At 42.7% G+C, this 22,074-nt stretch overlaps 1 protein-coding gene across 2 annotated transcripts in view; it reads left to right on the top strand.

Annotated features, from left to right (window-relative positions):
- Window positions 1-22,074, top strand: part of B9D2 (B9 domain containing 2) — a 57,875-nt gene that overhangs the window by 18,461 nt on the left and 17,340 nt on the right. Inside the window, exon 1 of one of the 2 annotated variants that reach the window (XM_082263712.1) lies at window positions 17,551-17,674. The exons of the other annotated variant lie outside the window; for it this stretch is intronic. The gene's annotated coding sequence lies outside the window, so the exon portion shown is untranslated. Of the gene's footprint in view, window positions 1-17,550; window positions 17,675-22,074 lie in introns of those variants that run through there. 2 annotated transcript variants of the gene reach the window in all.

Here is a 22,074-nt window from a genome sequence, read left to right as displayed (position 1 = left end):
AGCACTGCAGCACAGTGTCCTAAATCGCTCTCTGTCTCTAGCCAAGCACCTGGCTACAATTCCATACCTGTGAGACTGCTGTGAAAATGGACAATAGTCACTGCTACTACAGTGATCGCCATGGTCTTCCAGATCCTGTGCCGAGTGGCTGTCCTTCTGCATAGCGAACACAGGGGGGTGCTATTCACTGACTATCTTGTATTTTCTTTTTTATGAAAACAAAGCATTCTCTGATTGGACCAAGTGGAGAGGCGCAGCAGTGACATCACTGTCCGAAAGTGCAAAGAGCATTCTATAGAAGAAAATACAGAAATATATGTCATGTCTACCTAAAGTAATCATTTTTATGGTGATGGAAGTTAAATTCTGGATGTAGGAATGGTATTGGTATAAAATATTTAGATTTTGCTAAAATGTGGACTAGACTCCGATAGCTCCCAACTGTCCCTGATTTGGAACAAAGTCCCTCTGTCCCTCTTTCCTCCTCATTTGTCCCTCATTTTGGTCTGATCTATATACAGTAGTTTTATATTAAATGCACAATTTATCTTTCAAATAGTATTTCCCAGTGCTAAACATTTCATCCAATTTCCACATTGCTGCATTTGTAAATTTTAAAAGTCAGTATAAAGGAATAGTAGTTTTTTTTTGTTAAAATCTCTTTTAGGGGTGTGGCAGGGGGTGTGTCCTATGCCTACATACTTTTCTAAAAGGTGTCCCTTGTTCCCATCAAGAGCTGCTTCTGGCCAGCTCAGTAGATTGCTTTAAAAAGGACTAACATCTTTCCTAAATGTACATACAGTAATATACAGTAACTGTATACTAATATTTATAGGTAGAATTGATCCAGGGAATATCTGATTGCCTCTTGAGGGATCAGGAAAGATTTTTTTCCCCTGCTGGAGCATATTAGATCAAGCTATGCTGGGGTTTTCACCTTCCTCTGGATATCAACTCTGGGTATACGATTGTATATATGGGATTGTATGATCTCCCCCCCCCCCCTTTTATTGGTTGAACTAGATGGACTTGCGTCTTTTTTTTCAACCAGATTAACTATGAGACTATGAGCATTGCTGTTGAGGATATAAGGACTAGGAAAGTTTGTATATGGATAAAGAACTGATTCAAGCCCTTGCAAGACACATTTGGAAGCACCCTCCATCCCTTCCATCCACCCCACTCATTCACTAAACTAGAGTTATTACAGCTTATACGTTATTGAAAGATATATATATATATATATATATATATATATATATATATATATATATTTTTTTTTTTTTTTTTTTTTTTAGACAGCTGCTGAGAGTTTCCCCTGGCCAAACACTTCTCCTTTTTCCACCTCCTATCTGGATCTCCAAAGCCTCAATCACACTAGTGGCTGAGGGGCGTTTAACCCCCATGGTTGAGCCATGCTTTTGCCACCAACCACTACCTCCTTTAACTGCAGAAGCAGCAGCCAGGGGGGTACACATGCTATGGCCACGATGCTTTGCTTCATGATCACAACGGGAATTCTACCCCCTGTCGCTTTCAGTGGGTGTAGTGCCCGCCAAATGCGACCCATTTACGTGAATAGGACTGCTCTGCAAATGCTCCGTAACCACTAGCAATGCACAAGGTTGTGCCGCGGTAGTGCAGAACTCAAATTGCTCTTCCGGGAGCATAGCCCGCACTGTTCTACTTTTTTACCTCCTTTTTTTACTGTTTGCACTATATGACAGTACCACAGATGTTCATATGTTATGTATACTGCCCAGACTTGTATAAAGTACTCGAAATTTCTACTTGAGTAAAAGTACAAGTGCTCGATCAAAAAATTACTTGAGTAGAAGAGGAAGTGCTCGCAGAAAAAGTTACTTAAGTAGAAGTACTAAAGTATTCAACATTTTTTTTACTTAAGTATTGCAAGTAGTTTTTTCAAAAAATTTGCTACTTAAGTACTAAAAGTAAAAAGTACCAGTAGTTTTGAAAAAAAAATTCTACTCAAGTACTGAAAGTAGAAGTACAAGTACTGTGTTATGTAGTTATTAAAGAAAGAAGTCAAAAGTATGAACATCATATTGTTTTTATTATTTCAAATGATTTATTCAAATGATTAACCTGTGTTTGTTAGTAGTTTCTTGATGCACTTTAAGCGCTGTAGCACCATTTATTTGTTTGTTTCATATTTTCTTTTTATTGGAAAGATTTGGTATAGCAGCTTTTATTATACACAGCCTTTATTTTCGTATGCGCTGATTTACAAATGACATTATACACATTTTTTTGAGCTTTATGCAACCTGTCATCTACTGTTCTGGCAGTGGTAATTTTTTTAAAAGTAACGAGTAACTATGCAGCGCAAAAAAAAAATACTTGAGTAGAAGTATCGAAATCATCGAAAAAATGTAGTGAAGTAAAAGTAGAAGTAGGAGAAAAAAATTCTACTCTAGGAAAGTACAGATACCGCATTTCGGTACTTAAGTACAGTACTTAAGTAGTTCTACTTCGTTACTATACATCTCTGATACTGCCTTAGATCTTCATGAATGTACTGTCCATGTATAATTTGTACGTTTTCTGTTTATCTATGCAACCGTGTACTTTGTGAAAACCTTTAATAAATAAATTAATTATTATTAACACACACACAGTATGTATACAGGTACATTTCATAAAATGAGAATATCCTCCAAAAGTTAATTTCACTAATTAAATTAAAAAAATTAAACTCATACATTTTATATAGATGCGTTACACACAGAGTGATGTATTTCAAGCATTTCTTTCTTTTAATTTTGATGACTAAGGCTTACAGCTAGTAAAAACCCAAAATTCAGTAACTCAGAAAATTAGGATATTACATGAGACCAATAAAAAAAAAGGATTTTTATTACAGAAATGTTGGCTTACTGAAAAGTATGTCCATGTACAGTGTAGCAAGCACTCAATACTTGGTCGGGGCTCCTTTTGCATGAATTATTGCATCAATGTGGCGTGGCATGGAGGCGATCAGCCTGTGGCATTGCTGAGGTGGTATGGAAGACCAGGTTGCTTTAATAGCGGCCTTCAGCTCATCTGCATTGTTGGTTCTGGTGTCCCTCATCTTTTTTTGACAATACCCCACAGATTCTCTATGAGGTTTAGGTCAGGCGAGTTTGCTGGCCAATCAAGCTCAGTGATACCATATTCATTAAACCAGGTATTGGTACTTTTGGCAGTGTGGTGCCAATTCCTGTTGGAAAAGGAAATCAGCATCTCCATAAAGCTGGTCAGAAGAAGGAAACATGAAGTGCTCTAGAATTTCCTGATAGAGGACTGCGCTGACTTTGGACTTGGCAAAACCCAGTGGAGTTTCACAATTTAAATTGAATTACTGAAATACATTTGTGATGATATTCTAATTTTATGAGATGCAAATATATATATATATATATATATATATATATATATATATTTTTTTTTTTTTTTTACTGGGTTTTAACAAGGAAATAGCAATTACTTAGCTTATATAGGTTTTCCTGATGAAGTGTGTGCTATAGATTCAGGCAAATGTGGTCTGCTAATCTTTATGAAAGTGATCTGATTTGCATGAAAGACATAATAGCTTTTTATCCTGTGGATATGCCAACTGTTTAATAAAAAAGACATCTGACCATTTATCTGGTGTGTGATCATTCTTCTGTATATGGATTTTACAATGACCAGGTTTTGCCCCTGAGACATGCTTTGGGGTGAAAGTGTATGGCCACTATTAATGGTGAAGCAATGATTTGTTGGCTGCTGCAGGAAAACTAGACATCTGAGTGCCAAGCATTACCATTTGATTTTAAAGCGATAGTAAACACTGCTTTTTCAGTTGTACCTACAGGTAAGATTATAAAAAAAAGGCTTACCTGTAGGTACAGTGAAACATGTGCCTTTTAGGAGATTTTCACAGTTGTAGCAGCCAGTGACATCACCGGTGCAAGCGCAGTCCGCTCAGTATTAAGGGCATGCTGAGTGTGCCACCATTTCAGGGTGCTGTGCCACGATTCTGCGCATGTGCCGGAGTGATGTAATCGCGGATCCGCCATTCAAATGATTTGAAGCACGCAAACCAGAAAGAAGACCACGTGAAGATAGAAGGGCTGGCGGGGTGACAGTGCACCATAGTAGGGCTTCATTTTAAAGGTAACTCTGGCATAATATGATAGTACACGGTGCATTAACTTGCAGGGGGGTTTGCGTTTTTTGGGGGTTTTTTTTCCATTTTCTTTTACTGCTTACTTGCTTCTTTTCCTGCTTTAAGCTTGAAAATGAATAAGCTGTCATATCATGACTTAGTCACTAGGTGGCAATGTGTGCATATCATTCAGGACCAACTGTTTTTCTTTTGTATCCACTTCTATATTTTATTAGACTGCTAATGATCATCTCATTTATTTTTATGTTTTAATATAGCGCTAACTCTGCAGCTGGGTCCTCAGGAGTAAGAAACCGCTTGTTTCTACTGTTTTACATATTAATCATAATTTTATCTGACAGTTATATAGGAGAAGTGGAAAGCATAATTATATTCTGGAAAACTTTCTTTTAAATTTTTATTTCCTGAACTTATTTAATTCAAACATACTGTGTAGCACTTTAGGGCTCCTTTGCATCAGCGCTGAACATGGGGACACAGGTATGCGATGGGAAGGAATAGTGCCAATGCGCTAGTTTTGGCGCATTGCATCGTTTGTCTTTTTATTCGTTGAAATGTCCCAGTTGACGCATCATTAGGGTCCAGTGGTCGCAACACAGTGTGAAACAGTGGATTGCAACGCACCACGCTGCTCTGCAAGAAGTACTGGATTATATACTTTTTTTTTATTGAAAAAAGTTTTGTTTGGGCAAGGTGGAGATTCAGGTGGGGATGTTACCACCTCCACAATATCCAATTACAGAAAGCCTTTTATGCCTATGCCAACACCAGACGGCCCGCCTCCTCTCCCCTCTAGCACACAGCAGGTGACTGGAAGCCTCAGCTGTTAATGTTTCCTATGAGACTTTGTAGAGGGGGTTGTATATTTTTCCTTTACTCAGGTTTCAGGTTACACTCAGCTTCCTGCTCTATGTTGTGCAGTTTGTGACATCAGATCCCTGCCCACTGTTTTCTGAACTTTAGAAATGATGTGCAAATTCTAGACTTTGAACGGATAAAGAGTAGAAAAGACTGCAGATAAAAAAGGTACAACTTATGTAGGAGGATTTGTTTCATCTCTGTGTATACCCTGAAGCCAGTTACTTCCCTGGGTATAAGTAAGGGTTAACAACCACATTTAAGGAAAGAGCTGATGGTCCACTTTAATATTCTCACTTCTGCTTTGGCTCTCAGTTTCCTGCAGTAATAGTACAGGGAATGAAGAATATTTTACAGTTTTTTAATTAAAATTGAAATCCCCCTTTAAGTATATGTAAATGTCAATCTTTTATGTCCCCTCGAGAGTCAGGGCTGGTGTGGTTTTTTTCAATAAATAATAAAGGCTTCAAATGAGTTCTGCAATTCCTCGAAATTCCCTCTAAATGAAGGATTTTCACTCTAGCAGTGAGCTCAGCTCGGCAGAAATAATAGGATTTTGGCATGGCGGGGAGATAAGACACCGGGCAGTGTTACTGCAGGCCGTCTAGCGAGCCCATTTAAACAGTTGAGTGATTACAATTAATTAGAAATATATTTCTCAGCATGCGCGGCGAGCATGAAGAGGACGTCCTGCAGCGGATTCCTGCAGATTTGCTGTAAATCTATGAATTGATTTGGGTAAAATATGAATCAGGTGATTAGGTAAGTCTTACCAATGACTCGTTTCTTCTTTCTTTGGGACTGAGAACTGAGAATGATCCAAACCAATTACCATAAATCAGCATGTGTGCTTTTTTCCCCCAATTTGATTGTTCCTTACGCTATTTTACACCACATAAAATTAAAGAGAACCTGTCATTAAAGAAGAAAAAAACAGCCTCTGCTGGAAGAAACTGTTCCTGAATCTGCACTGTAAACTATCCCTGGAACAGCCAATCGATGTATGGTTGTTGCTCTGGAACTATTATGCAGCACAGTCAGGGAATGGCTGTTTCATTCAGAGGCTTCTCACATATGAGTTCTGCAGAAACACAAGTGCTGCTCACAATTTGATAGCCGCGCGGGTACAGGACCAAAGCCTTGAATGCAGACAGTGTGCAGGGGAGTGCACCCACACAGCTGTCATATTGGGAACAGCGACTGTCTATGCAGTTGCTGCATTCCAATTGATATGAATGGGATGTCCTGCAATGGGAAGCACATGATACCTGTGCATCCCCATGCGGGCAAACACAGCCCTCGCATCGGTGTTCGCTGAAATATGTGATATGTCATGTACATGAGACCTCAATGCAATCTGCAGTGTCTGGCTGAATAGCCTTTTTCAATGGGAATAGCAATTTTGTGTTTAAACAAAATAAATTAAATAGAGAGAGGTCTGTGTGTGTGTGTGTTGGGGGAGGGGGTGAGAGAGAATGAGGGGATGAGAGAGAGAGAAAGAAGGGGGTGAGAGAGAAAGAGGTGGGAGTGAGAGTGAAAGAGGGGGGTGATAGAGTGAAAGAGGGGATGAGAGAGAGAAAGGAGGGGTGAGAGAGAGAAAAGAGGGGAGAGCGAAGAGAGAGAGAGATAGAAAGAGGGGGTGAGAGAGAGAGAGAGAGAGAAAAAGAGGGGGTGAGAGAGCAAAAAAAGATGGGGTGAGAGAGAGAAAGAGGGGATGAGAGAGTGAAAAAGAGGGGGGGTGAGAGAAAGAGGGGGGGTTGAGAGGGAGAGAAAAAAGGAGATGGGAGAGAGAAGAAAGAGGGGGTGTGAGAGAGAAAGAGAGAGAGAGAGAGAGAGAGAGAGGGGAGAAATAGATGGTGAGAGAGAGAAAGAGGGGGTGAGAGAGAGAAAAAGACAGGGTGAGAGAGAGAGAGAGAAAGGAAATGAGAGAGAGAGAGAGAGAGAGAGAGAGAGAAAGAGGGGGGTGAGAGAGAGAGAGCGAAAGAAGGGGGTGAGAGCGAGAGAAAGAGGGGGTGAGAGAGGGGGAGTAAGAGAGAGAGAGAGAGAGAGGGGGGGTGAAAGACAGAGGGGGTGAAAGAGAGAGAGGGGGTGGGAGAGAGAGAGAAAGATAGGGGAGAGAGAGAGAGAGAAAGAGAGTGTTTAGAGAAAGAGAGAGAAAGAAGGGGTGAGAAAGAGAGAGACGGTGCGAAAGAGAGGGGGTGAGAGAGAGAGAGAAAGATAGCGGGTGAGAGAGAGAAAGAAAGAGAAAGAGAGGGGGGTGAGAAAGAGAGGGGGTGAGAGAAAGAGGGGGGGTTGAGAGGGAGAGAAAAAAGGAAATGGGAGAGAGAAAGAAAGAGGGGGTGTGAGAGAGAGAGAGAGAGAGAGAGAGGGGAGAAATAGATGGTGAGAGAGAGAAAGAGGGGGTGAGAGAGAGAAAAAGACAGGGTGAGAGAGGAGAAAGGAAAGAGAGAGAGAGAGAGAGAAAGAGGGGGTGAGAGAGAGAGAGCGAAAGAAGGGGGGAGAGCGAGAGAAAGAGGGGGTGAGAGAGGGGGAGTGAGAGAGAGAGAGAGAGGGGGGGTGAAAGACAGAGGGGGTGAAAGAGAGAGAGGGGGTGGGAGAGAGAGAGAAAGATAGGGGAGAGAGAGAGAGAGAAAGAGAGTGTTTAGAGAAAGAGAGAGAAAGAAGGGGTGAGAAAGAGAGAGACGGTGCGAAAGAGAGGGGGTGAGAGAGAGAGAGAAAGATAGCGGGTGAGAGAGAGAAAGAAAGAGAAAGAGAGGGGGTGAGAAAGACAGGGGGTGAGAGAAAGAGGGGGGGTTGAGAGGGAGAGAAAAAAGGAAATGGGAGAGAGAAAGAAAGAGGGGGTGTGAGAGAGAGAGAGAGAGGGGAGAAATAGATGGTGAGAGAGAGAAAGAGGGGGTGAGAGAGAGAAAAAGACAGGGTGAGAGAGAGAAAGGAAATGAGAGAGAGAGAGAGAGAAAGAGGGGGGTGAGAGAGAGAGAGCGAAAGAAGGGGGGAGAGCGAGAGAAAGAGGGGGTGAGAGAGGGGGAGTGAGAGAGAGAGAGAGAGGGGGGGTGAAAGACAGAGGGGGTGAAAGAGAGAGAAGGGGTGGGAGAGAGAGAGAAAGATAGGGGAGAGAGAGAGAGAGAGAGAGAGAGAGAGAGAGAGAGAGAGAGAAAGAGAGTGTTTAGAGAAAGAGAGAGAAAGAAGGGGGTGAGAAAGAGAGAGACGGTGCGAAAGAGAGGGGGTGAGAGAGAGAGAGAAAGATAGCGGGTGAGAGAGAGAAAGAAAGAGAAAGAGAGGGGGGTGAGAAAGAGAGGGGGTGAGAGAGAGAGAGAGAGAGAGAAAAAAAGAGGGGGTGAGAGAGAGAAAGAGGGGAGAGAGAGAGGGGGGGTGAGTGAGAGAGAGAAAGAGAGGGGGTGAGAGAGAAAGAGAGTGTTGAGAGAAAGAGAGAGAAAGAAGGGGGTGAGAGAGAGAGACGCGACTAAAGAGAGGGGGGTGACAGAGAGAGAAAGATAGCGGGTGAGAGAGAGAGAGAGAGAGAGAGAGAGAGAAAGAGGGGGGTGAGAGAGAGAGAGAAAGAAGGGGGTGAGAGAGAGAGAAAGAGGGGGTGAGAGAGGGGGACTGAGAGAGAGGGGGTGAAAGAGAGAGAGGGAAAGATAGGGGGTGAGAGAGAGAGAGAAAGAGAGTGTTGAGAGAAAGAGAGAGAAAGAAGGGGGTGAGAGAAAGAGAGAGAGACGGTGCGAAAGAGAGGGGGTGAGAGAGAGAGAAAGATAGCGGGTGAGAGAGAGAGAGAGAAAAAAAGGGGGATGAGAGAGAAAGAGGGGGTGAGAGAGAGAGAGAGAAAGAGGGGGGGTGAGAGAGAAAGAGGGGGTGTGAGAGAGAGAGAGCACGCAAGAGAGGAGAGATAGAAAGAGGGGGAGAGAGAGAGAGAAAGAGGGGGGTGAAAGAGAGAGGGGGTGGTAGAGAGAGAGAAAGATAGGGGGTGAGAGAGAAAGAGAGTGTTGAGAGAAAGAGAGAGAAAGTAGGGGGTGAGAAAGAGAGATGCGGCGAAAGAGAGGGGGTGACAGAGAGAGAAAGATAGCAGGTGAGAGAGAGAGAGAAAGAGAGGGAGGTGAGAAAGAGAGGGGATGAGAGAGAGAGAGAGAGAGAGAGAGAGAGAGAGAAAGAGGGGGTGAGAGAGAAAGAGGGGGGTGAGAGAGAGAGAGAGCGCGCGCAAGAGAGGAGAGAGAGAAAGAGGGGGGAGAGAGAGAGAGAGAAAGAGGGGGGTGAGAGAGAGAAAAAGACAGGGTGAGAGAGAGAGAGAAGGAGATGAGAGAGAGAGAGAGAGAGAGAGAGAAAGAGGGGGTGAGAGAGAAAGAGAGAGAAAGAGGGGATGAGAGAGAGCGAGAGAGATAGAGAGAGAAGGGGGTGAGAGAGAGAAAGAAGGGGTGAGAGAGGGGCAATGAGAGAGAGAAAAAGGGGGTGAGAGAGAGAGGGGGGTGAAAGAGAGAGGGGGTGAAAGAGAGAGAGGGGGTGGGAGAGAGAGAGCAAGATAGGGGTGAGAGAGAGAGAAAGAGGGGGGTGAGAGAGAGAGAAAAACACAGGGTGAGAGAGAGAGAAAGAAGGAGATGAGAGAAAGAGGGGGATGAGAGAGAGAAAGAGGGGGTGAGAGAGAGAGAGGGGGTGAAAGAGAGAGGGGTGAAAGAGAGAGAGGGGGTGGAAGAGAGAGAGAAAGATAGAGGGTGAGAGAGAGAGATACAGAAGAGGGCTCTATCATTCTGGGATCATCTACAAAAAAGCAGTCCTGACTCGTACCACCATAAGTCCCTACTGACCAATAAGAACCAGCCAGCCTGGCGGTCTGCAACAACTCATCAGCGCCTTGTCTATCCCAACCTCCCAACAGTCTGGCCTGACAAAATCACAAATTATTCAGAAGAAAAATATGTTTAAGAATGGAGAAATGAAATAACAAACTCGAAGAAACTAACTGTTTACCAGTCACTGCAGAGAGACTACAAACTGGCCCCATACCTGGAGGTGCTACAAGAGCCCAAAGACAGACAGACTCTGAGCCTGTACAGACTGAGCGCCCACAGCCTGGAAATGGAATTAGGACGGCACAGACAAACCTACAAGCCCAGGGAGAAAAGATTGTGCCAGCAGTGTGACCAGGGGGTCCTGGAGGATGAGGACCACTTCCTGCTACATTGCCCTAAGTACTCATCAGTGAGAAACACTCACTTACATAGACTCTCCGCTTTCATCTTGGAGTTCATTTCTATAGAAGAGAAGAGGAAACTCCAAATCCTACTGGGAGAAGAGGAGCCAATGGTAAAATTGACTGAGAGGGACATGAAAAACTGAGGACTTAAAAATCCTTTACATGGACCCACGCCCCATTCCCCTTTATATTACCCATTACCCCCCCCCCCCCCCCCCCAAAACTCAACTGCTTTGGCAATGCTAAAATGTATTTGGTCCTAACAATAAAGCTTATTTGAATTTGAATTTGAAAGAGAGTGTTGAGAGAAAGAAAGAGAAAGAAGGGGGTGAGAGACAGAGAGAGACAGTGCAAAAGAGAAGGGGGTGAGAGAGAGAGAGAAAGATAACGGGTGAGAGAGAGAGAGAGAGAAAGAGAGGGGGTGAGAAAGAGAGGGGGTGGAAGAGAGAGAGAGAGAAAGAGAGGGGAGAGAGAGGGGGGTGAGTGAGAGAGAGAAAGAGAGGGGGATGAGTGAAAGAGAGAGAGAGGGGGTGAGAGAGAGAGAAAGAGGGGGTGAGAGAGAGAGAAAGAGGGGGGTGTGAGAGAGCGCACAAGAGAGGAGAGAGAGACAGAGGGGGAGAGAGAGAGAGAAAGAGGGGGTGAGAGAAAGAGGGTGGGGAGAGAAAGAAGGGGGTGACAGAGGTTGGTGAGAGCGGGGGCAGAAAGAGGGTTAGAATAAAAGTTAAAAGAGAGGGGTAGCGGGGTAAGAGAGAGGGGATGGATGGTCAGTATGTCTTCTATTGTGAACTTCTGTTGATAATTGGCCAGTCTGCTCTGGAGCACCCTCACCCATCCCCAACCACACAGCATACTAAGTAGTGCAGAAGGTGGAGGCCACTATTCCGGTCCGGTTTCTTCAGCCTTGGTAGTCAGAGGTAACCTATCAGGAGGCTGCAACATTCATATTCTCTCCGAGGTGCAGTGCTTGGCTTAGAAACATAGAAACATAGAATGTGCCGGCAGATAAGAACCATTTGGCCCATCTAGTCTGCCCAATATATCTGAATCCTATGAATAGTCCCTGGCCCTATCTTATATGAAGGATAGCCTTATGCCTATCCCATGCATGCTTAAACTCCTTCACTGTATTTGCAGCTACCACTTCTGCAGGAAGGTTATTCCATGCATCCACTACTCTCTCAGTAAAGTAATTCTTCCTCATATTACTTTTAAACCTTTGCCCCTCTAATTTAAAACTGTGTCCTCTTGTGGTAGTTTTTCTTCTTTTAAATATGCTCTCCTCCTTTACCGAGTTGATTCCCTTTATGTATTTAAAAGTTTCTATCATATCCCCTCTGTCTCTTCTTTCTTCCAAGCTATACATGTTAAGGTCCTTTAACCTTTCCTGGTAAGTTTTTTCCTGCAATCCATGTACTAGTTTAGTAGCTCTTCTCTGAACTCTCTCTAGAGTATCTATATCCTTCTGGAGATATGGCCTCCAGTACTGCGCACAATACTCCAAGTGAGGTCTCACCAGTGTTCTGTACAGCGGCATAAGCACTTCTCTCTTTCTACTGCTTATACCTCTCCCTATACATCCAAGCATTCTGCTGGCATTTCCTGCTGCTCTATTACATTGTCTTCCCACCTTTAAGTCTTCTGAAATAATTACTCCTAAATCCCTTCCCTGAGATACTGAGGTCAGGACTGTGTCAAATATTCTATATTCTGCCCTTGGGTTTTTACGCCCCAGGTGCATTATCTTGCACTTATCCACATTAAATTTCAGTTGCCAGAGTTCTGACCATTCTTCTAGTTTTCCTAAATCCTTTTCCATTTGGCGTTTCCCTCCAGGAACATCAACCCTGTTACATATCTTTGTGTCATCAGCAAAAAGACAGACCTTACCATCGAGGCCTTTTGCAATATCACTTATGAAGATATTAAACAAAATTGGTCCCAGTACAGATCCCTGAGGTACTCCACTGGTAACATGACCTTGTTCTGAATGTTCTCCATTGACTACAACCCTCTGTTGTCTGTCACTCAGCCATGCTCAATGACTGCAGTTTATTGATAAGTCTTCTATGTGGGACAGTGTCAAAAGCCTTGCTAAAATCTAGATATGCAATGTCTACTGCACCTCCACGTCTATTATTTTAGTCACCCAGTCAAAAAAATCTATAAGATTTGTCTGACATGATCTCCCTGAAGTAAACCCATGTTGTTTTTCATCTTGCAATCCATGGGATTTAAGATGTTCCACAATCCTATCCTTTAATAGGGTTTCCATTAATTTGCCTACTATTGATGTCAGACTCACTGGTCTATAGTTGCTCGATTCCTCCCTACTACCTTTCTTGTGAATGGGCACGACATTTGCCAATTTCCAATCTTCCGGGACGACTCCCGTTACTAATGATTGGTTAAATAAATCTGTTAATGGTTTTGCCAGCTCACCACTAAGCTCTTTTAATAATTTTGGGTGTATCTCATCAGGACCCTGTGACTTATTTGTCTTCACTTTAGACAGCAATCTTAGAACGTCTTCCTCTGTAAAGACACATGCATCAAACGATTCATTAGTCATCCTTTCAAGTGGAGGTCCTTCTCCTTCTTTTTCTTCTGTAAAAACTGAACAGAAGTATTCATTAAGGCAGTCGGCTAGCCCTTTATTCTCTTCTACATACCTTCCGTCCTTTGTTTTTAATTTAGTTATTCCTTGTTTTAATTTCCTTTTTTCATTTATATATCTGAAGAATGTCTTATCCCCCTTTTTCATAGACTGAGCTAGTTTTTCTTCTGCCTGCGCTTTAGAAGTTCTTATAACTTGCTTGGCCTCTTTCTGCCTAATCTTGTAGATTTCCTTATCTTCATTGCTCTGGGTTTTTTTATTATTACAAAATGCTAGGTTTTTATTTTTAATGATTTGGGCCACTTCTGCTGAGTACCACAGTGGTCTCTTCCTTTTTTTGCTTTTACTGACAAGTCTAATGCAATTTTCTGTTGCCTTCAATAATGCACCTTTTAAGTAGTCCCATTTCTCCTGGACTCCATGTAATCGGTTCCAGTCTGATAAGGACTCATTTATGACTAATTTCATTTTTGAAAAGTCTGTTTTTCTAAAATCTAAAACTTTTGTTTTTGTGTGGTGTGACACTTTCACAGTTCTTATATTAAACCACACTGACTGGTGATCACTAGATCCCATTTGTGAATCCCCATTTGTGAATACCAAATGCAAAATGGCCTCCCTCCGGGTTGGCTCCTCAACCACTTGTTGCAGAGACAACCCCAGTAGGGAATTTAGAATATCTGTACTCCTGGTAGAACTTGCTATTTTGGTTTTCCAGTTTATATCTGGAAGATTGAAATCTCCCATAATGATAACTTCTCCTTTCATTGTCATTTTAGCTATTTCTTCAACTATTAGATCATCTAGTTCTTTAACTTGACCAGGTGGTCTATATATCACACCTACACGAGTTACTGCATGATTAGCAAACTGCAACGTAACCCAAACTGACTCTATGTTGGCCTCACCAACTTGTATTAGGTTAGATTTAATGCTATCTTTCACATACAGGGCCACTCCTCCTCCTGTCTTGCCTTCTCTGTCTCTTCTGTATAAAGAGTACCCTGGTATGGTTATGTCCCAGTCATTTCTTTCATTAAACCATGTCTCCGTAACAGCCACTAAATCTACATTCTCAGATGCCATTATTGACCCAAGTTCATTGATTTTTTTACCTAAACTGCGAGCATTTGTAGACAGGACTCTGAGCTTATCATTCTAGAGGGGATGGGTGAGGTTTGCCAGCTACAATGAAAGCGGGGGAGGCACAGTGGGCTTTGGGGGGACAAGCATGGCCTGATTGAAGAAATAAAGGGCATGTCCGGTGTCTGATTAGCGCTTAACTCCCCCCCCCCCCCCATTAGCACCTAATTTCTCCCTACAGCGCCTCATCCTGCTTCTCTCACTGCAGCCGACAAAACCCCGCCCACCACCTTTAAAACTTGAGCACCTCCCCAAACGACTTTTAGCGAACCAGGAAGCAGCAAGAAATCCCTGCCCGTATTCAACTCTAGGAGGTTCTAGAGGTAGAGGATGGGTTTTATCAGCAATAGTGAGAGGGAGATAAGCGAGACAGGGCACTAGAGTCGCAATTTAGGCGCTGATAGGGCGCAATGCAGGTACTAATGAGACGCATGGAGGGAGCAAATTAAACGTTAATGTGGCGCCAGCTATGAGCCCTTTTAGCCTATTGTAGTCACGTTGTTGCCTCTGGTAACCCCACTTCCCATTTAACTGTAGGAGCACAGCACTGCCTCAGGACCCAATATGGGCGGGTACAAGTTAGGTGCCGGTTAGGGAAAAGAGAAGTGTGTCATCTGACCTTCCCCCTTAGAGTTGGGATTGTCATACATAGAGCCCCCTCTGTGGCCTGTTCTTTTTGGATAGCTGGGCATATATGAAAGGTAGAGGCCTGGAGCTGCAGCTCCTATAGCCCCTATGTTATGTGGGACTTGCTCCTTCCCCCCAACTACAAGTGTAAATCAGGCCCAAAGCTTTTGAGAGCAAGGAGTTGACTGGTTGCCATGCCCCACTCCTCCAGGTAGAATGCAATGACCATAGAGGAAAATTCTTCCACTAAAGCTGTTTAGTGTGGATGGAGAAATCTGTTCAATTTTTTTTAATCATCAGCTGAAAATAGGGTTGTCAGATTAGTTAAACCCACAAGTGTTTTTTTTTTTCTTTTTTTTACCGCTACTATTCCTTCACATTGGCTTTAGAAATTTATAAATTCAGCAGTTTAGAAATGGGATGACAGTTTTAGCATTGGGAAACACTTTTTGAAAGATAAAAAGTGCATTTTAAATACTACTGCATAGATCAGACCAAAATGAGGGACAAATGAGGAGGAAAGGGGGACTTTGTTCCAAATCAGGGACAGTTGGGAGCTATGCAGATGCACTGCGCTATAAATAAATTTGAGAATACAAATAGGTGAATGACATCAAATGCTAAAAAAAAAGTATGATAAAAATGTGCCCATCAGTCTCAATACCAACTGGAACAAATGTCAAACTTCTTTACTCCAAGTGTGCACCCCCAAAACGTGCCCGCGTGGTCACCGCCTCTCATGCGGACACATGCTCAGTGGCTCAGTTATTGGGGTGCACACGTGAAGTGAAGAATTGTGACATTTGTTTCATTTGGTATTGAGACTGATGGGCACATTTTTAACCTTTGATTCATGTTCACCTCTTTGTACACTAAGGCTGGGTTCACACTTATGCGAATCGGATGTAGATTTTCCCCGCATCCAATTTTCATGACAGGAGAGTGTGACTGGCTTACAATGGAGCCAGTTCACACAAGTCCGGGGTGGCCGCAGGCCGTACTGGAAAAGGGTCCTGTGTGTCTTTGGTTCTGTTTCAGGTCTGAATTCAGGCAAAAATTCGGACCTGATTCACACCTGAAATGGAGAACAGGGACGCCCTGGATCCCCTGCTGTGAGCCACGGCTGAAGCTAGTGTGAACCCAGCTTAAAGATTATTTACAGCATGATGCATCTGTGTATATTTATATATTATATGTATTTATTTATAGCACGACGCATCTGTGTGTTATTATATATTATATGTATTTATTTATAGCACGACGCATCTGTGTGTTATTATATATTATATGTATTTATTTATAGCACGACGCATCTGTGTGTTATTATATATTATATGTATTTATTTATAGCACGATGCATCTGTGTGTTAATTATATATTATATTTATTTATAACACAATGCATCTGTGTGTATTTATATATTATATGTATTTATTTATAACACAATGCATCTGTGTGTATTTATATATTATATGTATTTATTTATAACACAATGCATCTGTGTGTTATTATATATTATATGTATTTATAGCACAATGCATCTGTGTGTATTTATATATTATATGTATTTATTTATAGCACAATGCATCTGTGTGTTATTATATATTATATGTATTTATTTATAGCACAATGCATCTGTGTGTATTTATATATTATATGTATTTATAGCACGATGCATCTGTGTGTATTTATATATTATATGTATTTATTTATAGCACAATGCATCTCTGTGTTGTTATATATTATATGTATTTATAGCACGATGCATCTGTGTGTATTTATATATTATATGTATTTATTTATAGCACAATGCATCTCTGTGTTATTATATATTATATGTATTTATAGCACGATGCATCTGTGTGTATTTATATATTATATGTATTTATTTATAGCACAATGCATCTCTGTGTTATTATATATTATATGTATTTATTTATAGCACAATGCATCTCTGTGTTATTATATATTATATGTATTTATAGCACGATGCATCTGTGTGTATTTATATATTATATGTATTTATTTATAACACAATGCATCTGTGTGTATTTATATATTATATTTATTTATTTATAGCACAATGCATCTGTGTGTTATTATATATTATATCTATTTATAGCACAATGCATCTGTGTGTATTTATATGTTATATGTATTTATTTACAGCATGATGCATCTGTGTGTATTTATATATTATATGTATTTATTTATAGCACAATGCATCTGTGTGTATTTATAGTGTGGTGTGTCTGTATATGTATTTATTATAGCAAAGTTTATAACAATGCTGCGGCTTCCATTTCCCTTATTGGAGTGAGTGTGAGATTTTTCATTTGCACATTTCATATTATATTGCATTTACAGCATTCATTAAGCCCTCATTCACATTGAATGCGGCTTTGAAATTGTGCGACTTCATCTGAAATCGCAGGATTTCAAAGATGAATGTCAGTGCGACTTTGAAGACATCTGCTTCATGCACAGATGTCTATACAAGTCGCACCCGAAAACTCCAAAAGTAATGCAGGAACTTTTTCAAATCGATGAGGCACCTTAAAGTCGGCAACGCATTGATTTGCACATGGCCATTGCCGACAATAAGGTGCGCCTTGTCATGCGATATGACCGGTCAAATTACATGACAAGTCGCTCCAATGTGAACAAGGCTTATTTGTTATAGCTATTTTACAATTATACATGTAGCAATGTAGAGGAAAAAGCGGCAGAACAATATTGGACAGATGGGAGCTATAATTCCTAATGCTCACACCACATACATTATCTGGGTGCAGGTGTTTTTTTTCTTTTTCAGTTATAACTGCTCTCACACGACAATGAGATATGCTCCACTTGCCCTCACATAACATGGCCGCACACGCTTCATATCAGAAACAACTTGTCTGACCTCACTTCCTCGGCTGCCGCTGCCCATCCATGACGTACTTCCGCCCTGGCTCTGGTAGGGAAGGGCGCCTTGTCGGGTTGCCAAGCAACAGCAGAAATCTTACCGAAGCTCCTGAAGTAGCGGCCGGTGTACTTATGTACCGGATAGAAGAGCGCTGTGTGTGATTGAGGGGGTATGTGTACCGGAGGGGGGGGAGGGGATGACTGCCAGTTATTGATTACTATGGAGCTTTTCATGTAAGGACTAATCACCACACCGGTCTGCTGCGGTTAGACGAATACAATTGTTCTAATGGCTCTAGGCCTCTTGCACACAGGACGTCTAAAAACGTCATATTATTGGGCATTCAGCATGTTTTCTTCACTGATCTAAATGCATCCCATTGTTTTTAATGGGCCTGTACACACAGACACGCCAACCTGCGCTGCATAGAGATCGGTGAAAAGAAATCTGCGATGTCAGTCCACGTACACCACCTTCTCTTTGTTTACAACCTTGGCACTTTCACCCCCTTCCTACCCGGTGGGACGAGAGACCTGGGGATCCGCGATCGTTCCCCGCAATTGCCGCCAGGCACCTGCAATCGCTCCCCGCTGAGAGAGAAGGACGGTCGGCTGTTGTAAACACAGCTGACCGTTCTCTGTGAAATTATCATAGAGCGCCTGTGATCCTTCTATATAGAATCACAGGTCTCTATGATCATTTCACAAGCCCCTCCCCCCCACAGTTAGAAAACACCCCCTCGGCTCACACTTAACCCTTTGATCCACCCTAGGTTAACCCCTTCCCTGCCACTGTCATTATTACAGTAACAGTGCATATTTATAGCACTGATTACTGTAGTAATGTCACTGGTAACCCCAAAAGTGTCAAAAATGTCAGTTAGGGGTCCGATCTGTGCGCCGCAATGTCGCAGTCCTGCTAAAAATCGCAGATTGCCTCCATTACTAGTAAAAAAAAAAAAAAAATGACATAAATCTTTCCCGTAGTTTGTAGACGCTATAACTTACGCAAAGCAATCAAAATACACTTATTGCGATATTTTTTTTTTTTTTTTTTTACCAAAAATATGTAGCAGAATACAAATTGGCTGTAAAAATGAACAATTTTGATTTTGAAATTTTTTGGGGGGAATGTTCTATAGCAGAATGTGAAAAATATTGTTTTTTTTTTTTCAGAATTGCCGCTCTTTTTTTTGTTTATAGCGCAAAAAATAAAAATCGCACAGGTGATCAAATGTCACCAAAAGAAAGCTCTGTTAGTGGGGAAAAAAAAAACATCAAGTTTATTTGGGTGCAGCGTCGCATGACTACGCAATTTTCTGTTAAAGTAACGCAGTGCCGAATTGCAAAAATGGCCTGGTCAGTAAGGGGGCAAATCCTTCAGAAGTGGTTAAGCACTGCGACATTGCTTTAACGGACAATTGCGCGGTCGTGCGACGCTGTACCTAAACGAATTTGACGTCCCTTTTCCCCACAAACAGAGCTTTCTTTTGGCGGTATTTGATCACCTGTGTGATTTTTTGATCACGCGCTATAAACAAAAAAAGAGCGTCAATTTTGCAAAAATAACAATATTTTTCACATTTTTTTATATGAAATTCCCCCCCAAAAAAAATGTAAAAATCAAAATTTTTTAACATTTTCGGCCAATTTGTTTTCTGCTACATATGTTTGGTAAAAAAAATCGCAAAAAGCGTATTTTGATTGGTTTGCGCAAAAGTTATCGCTTTTACTAACAAAGGGAAAGATTTTTGTCATTTTTGGTGTTTTTTTTTAACGCGTAATGGCGGCGATCTGCGATTTTTTTTTTGCGGGACTGCGACATTGCGGCAGACACATCGGACCCTTGACTGACATTTTTGACACTTTTGGGGGTACCAGTGACATTTCTACAGTAATCAGTGCTATACATATGCACTGTTACTGTAAAAATTACACTGGCAGGGAAGGGGTTAACTGTATTGGAGAGGGAGGGGTTAAGTGTGTCCTAGGGGCGTGATTCTAACTGTATAGGGACATTGCTATTGGTGTAAAAACAAAGATCAACGGTCCTACATTGTAGAACCGTCTGATCTTCATTTTTACACAGGGGAGAATGACAGGCGGCTTGTTTACATAAGCCGCTCCGCCTTTCTCCCTTCACCGGAGCGATCGTAGTGTGACCGGCGGACATCGGGTCCGCCGGTCACACGCACTGACTTTTCAGTAAACGAGCCGCGGCGGGCGGGCGCGGGCCCGCCCGCAATTGGCTCTCAAGTCAGTGACAGGCGAGTGACGTACCCATACGTCACTCTGCCTGGCCGGGGCTGACCGCCGCAGTATATAGTCGTGCGGCGGTTTGCAACCGGTTAAGAAAATATCTTTCAACAAGCATAAAAGGTGAGAAAAATCACCAAAAAGTATTCTAAAAACATCAAAGAATTATCACAAAATCCAATGCAAGTACATTATAGAACAGGGGTATTGAATTAAAATTTACAAAGGTCCAGTCAGTAAAATATTCTTCCAGCAAGGGTCCGAATCGCATGTTTGTGCGATGGCATCCCTGTATCCTCGCAACCAATCACCTGCTTGTTAACTTGGGTAGCCCCGGCCCTCTGTCTATAGCTGTCCTGCCTCCAGCTGTTGGCTCTGTGAGAATGGCAGCGGTGATGGCTGTGGGCAGAACGACTCTAAAAGGTGGGACCGCAGGGGTCCGTATGAGACATTAACTGGGTCCAGATCCGGACCGTGGTCCACCATTTAGTGATGCCTGATATAGAACATCCAAGTACTCAGATACGCTCTAAATCTGGAACATAGGATGGGTCTCTAGCAGTAAAGAGCCAACCCCGTATAAAGTGTACAAACATCCCAACATGTTTCGAAATTTAACGTGATTTAATCTTCAGGGGAGAGAGGAAAGGAGAGCATTATCTCTTTTCTATAAATGTAACATATATAGGTGTTAGCATAGTACATGGAATAAAATACAAAGGTAATAGCATCCAAAAAGCATAGAGTTAAGTCTCCTATACTCACACTGTGTCAATGTCTCAGATTCATACCTGTACATAGTGGCTTGCAGTTCCTGGATATGTCTCTATTCAGAGGGGGCATAAGGCGCCCAAACTTTGGATATATGCCACTTGACCCTTCGGGTATATTATATAAGATGTAGATGTGTCGTATGGTCCCAAAGTTGCACCAACTAGAGAGGGGAAGGCTGCTGACAAAGATCATCACAGAAAAGGGAGACCTGTGTTCTTAAATAGGAGGAACGCAGGATCCCTGTGTTCATCTCTGACAGAACAGCGGTCTGCCATGTTTACATTGGCGGATTGCCATTCTGTCTCTATGGGGAGTGATCGCAGGTGCCCAGCGGACATCGCGGCCGTCGGACCTGCTGATTGGTTCCCCCCCACCGTGTGCCCACACTAACTGTGACACGAAGCGATGTACATGTATGTTATTTCGTGTATCAGAGCTGACCTGCCGCCGTATAACTACGGCGGGTGGTCGGCAAGTGGTTACCTTCTGTTGCAGGAGCAATCTCAAAACAGCAGATAGGAATATAAACCCTTCCAATCTGAGTGGCCTGGGGCAGCTGGTAAAAGAAAAGTGGTCCAGAATCCCAGTAGAGAGGTGTAAGAAACTCTCATTGATGGTTACAGGAAGCAATCGATTTCAATAATTTTTTTTTCAAGGGTAGTACACACCAAATGTGCTACGATGGAGATGGGGATGGTAAATGGAGAGTGCCAATAATAAAGGACTGCTGTGATTAGCCCTTTACCCTGCAGGGGGCGCGCGGGCAGCGTGAGCATGGAAGGATGTTCATGTACGCCCCCCTGGCATTGTATGCCCCCCCCTGGCTGTAGCCACAAGCTGTCACAGCCAGGTGCCCACACTAGAGATGCGCCACGGAGAGAATCGAGGCTCCCCCCGGCCGCATCGCTGGATCATGGGACAGGTGAGTATGTGTTTATTAAAAGTCAGCAGATACACTTTTTGTAGCTGCTGACTTTTAATAAACACAAAAGCCAGTGGAACTCCACCTTAATGTCTAAACCGCTGGCAACAAAAGTGAGTACACCCCTAAGTGAAAATGTCCAAATTGGGCCCAAAGTGTCAATATTTTGTGTGGCCACCATTATTTTCCAGCACTGCCTTAACCCTCTTGGGCATGGAGTTCACCAGAGCTTCACAGGTTGCCACTGGAATCCTCTTCCACTCCTCCATAACGACATCACGGAGCTGGTGGATGTTAGAGACCTTGCGCTCCTCCACCTTTCGTTTGAGGATGCCCCACAGATGCTCAATAAGGTTTAGGTCTGGAGTCATGCTTGGCCAGTCCATCACCTTTACCCTCAGCTTCTTTAGCAAGGCAGTGACGTCTTGGAGGGGTGTTTGGGGTCGTTATATTGGAATACTGCCCTGCGACCCAGTAACCAAAGGGAGGGGATCATGCTCTGCTTCAGTATGTCACAGTACATGTTGGCATTCATGGTTCCCTCAATGAACTGTAGCTCCTCAGTGCCGGCAGCACTCATGCAGCCCCAGACCATGACACTCCCACCACTCTTGATT

The sequence above is a fragment of the Pelophylax lessonae genome (genome assembly GCF_965119305.1).
Source record: "Pelophylax lessonae genome assembly, chromosome: 7".
Lineage (NCBI taxonomy): Eukaryota > Metazoa > Chordata > Amphibia > Anura > Ranidae > Pelophylax > Pelophylax lessonae.
Note: the sequence above shows the minus strand (reverse complement) of the source record. Positions and strands in the feature narration are given on the sequence as shown.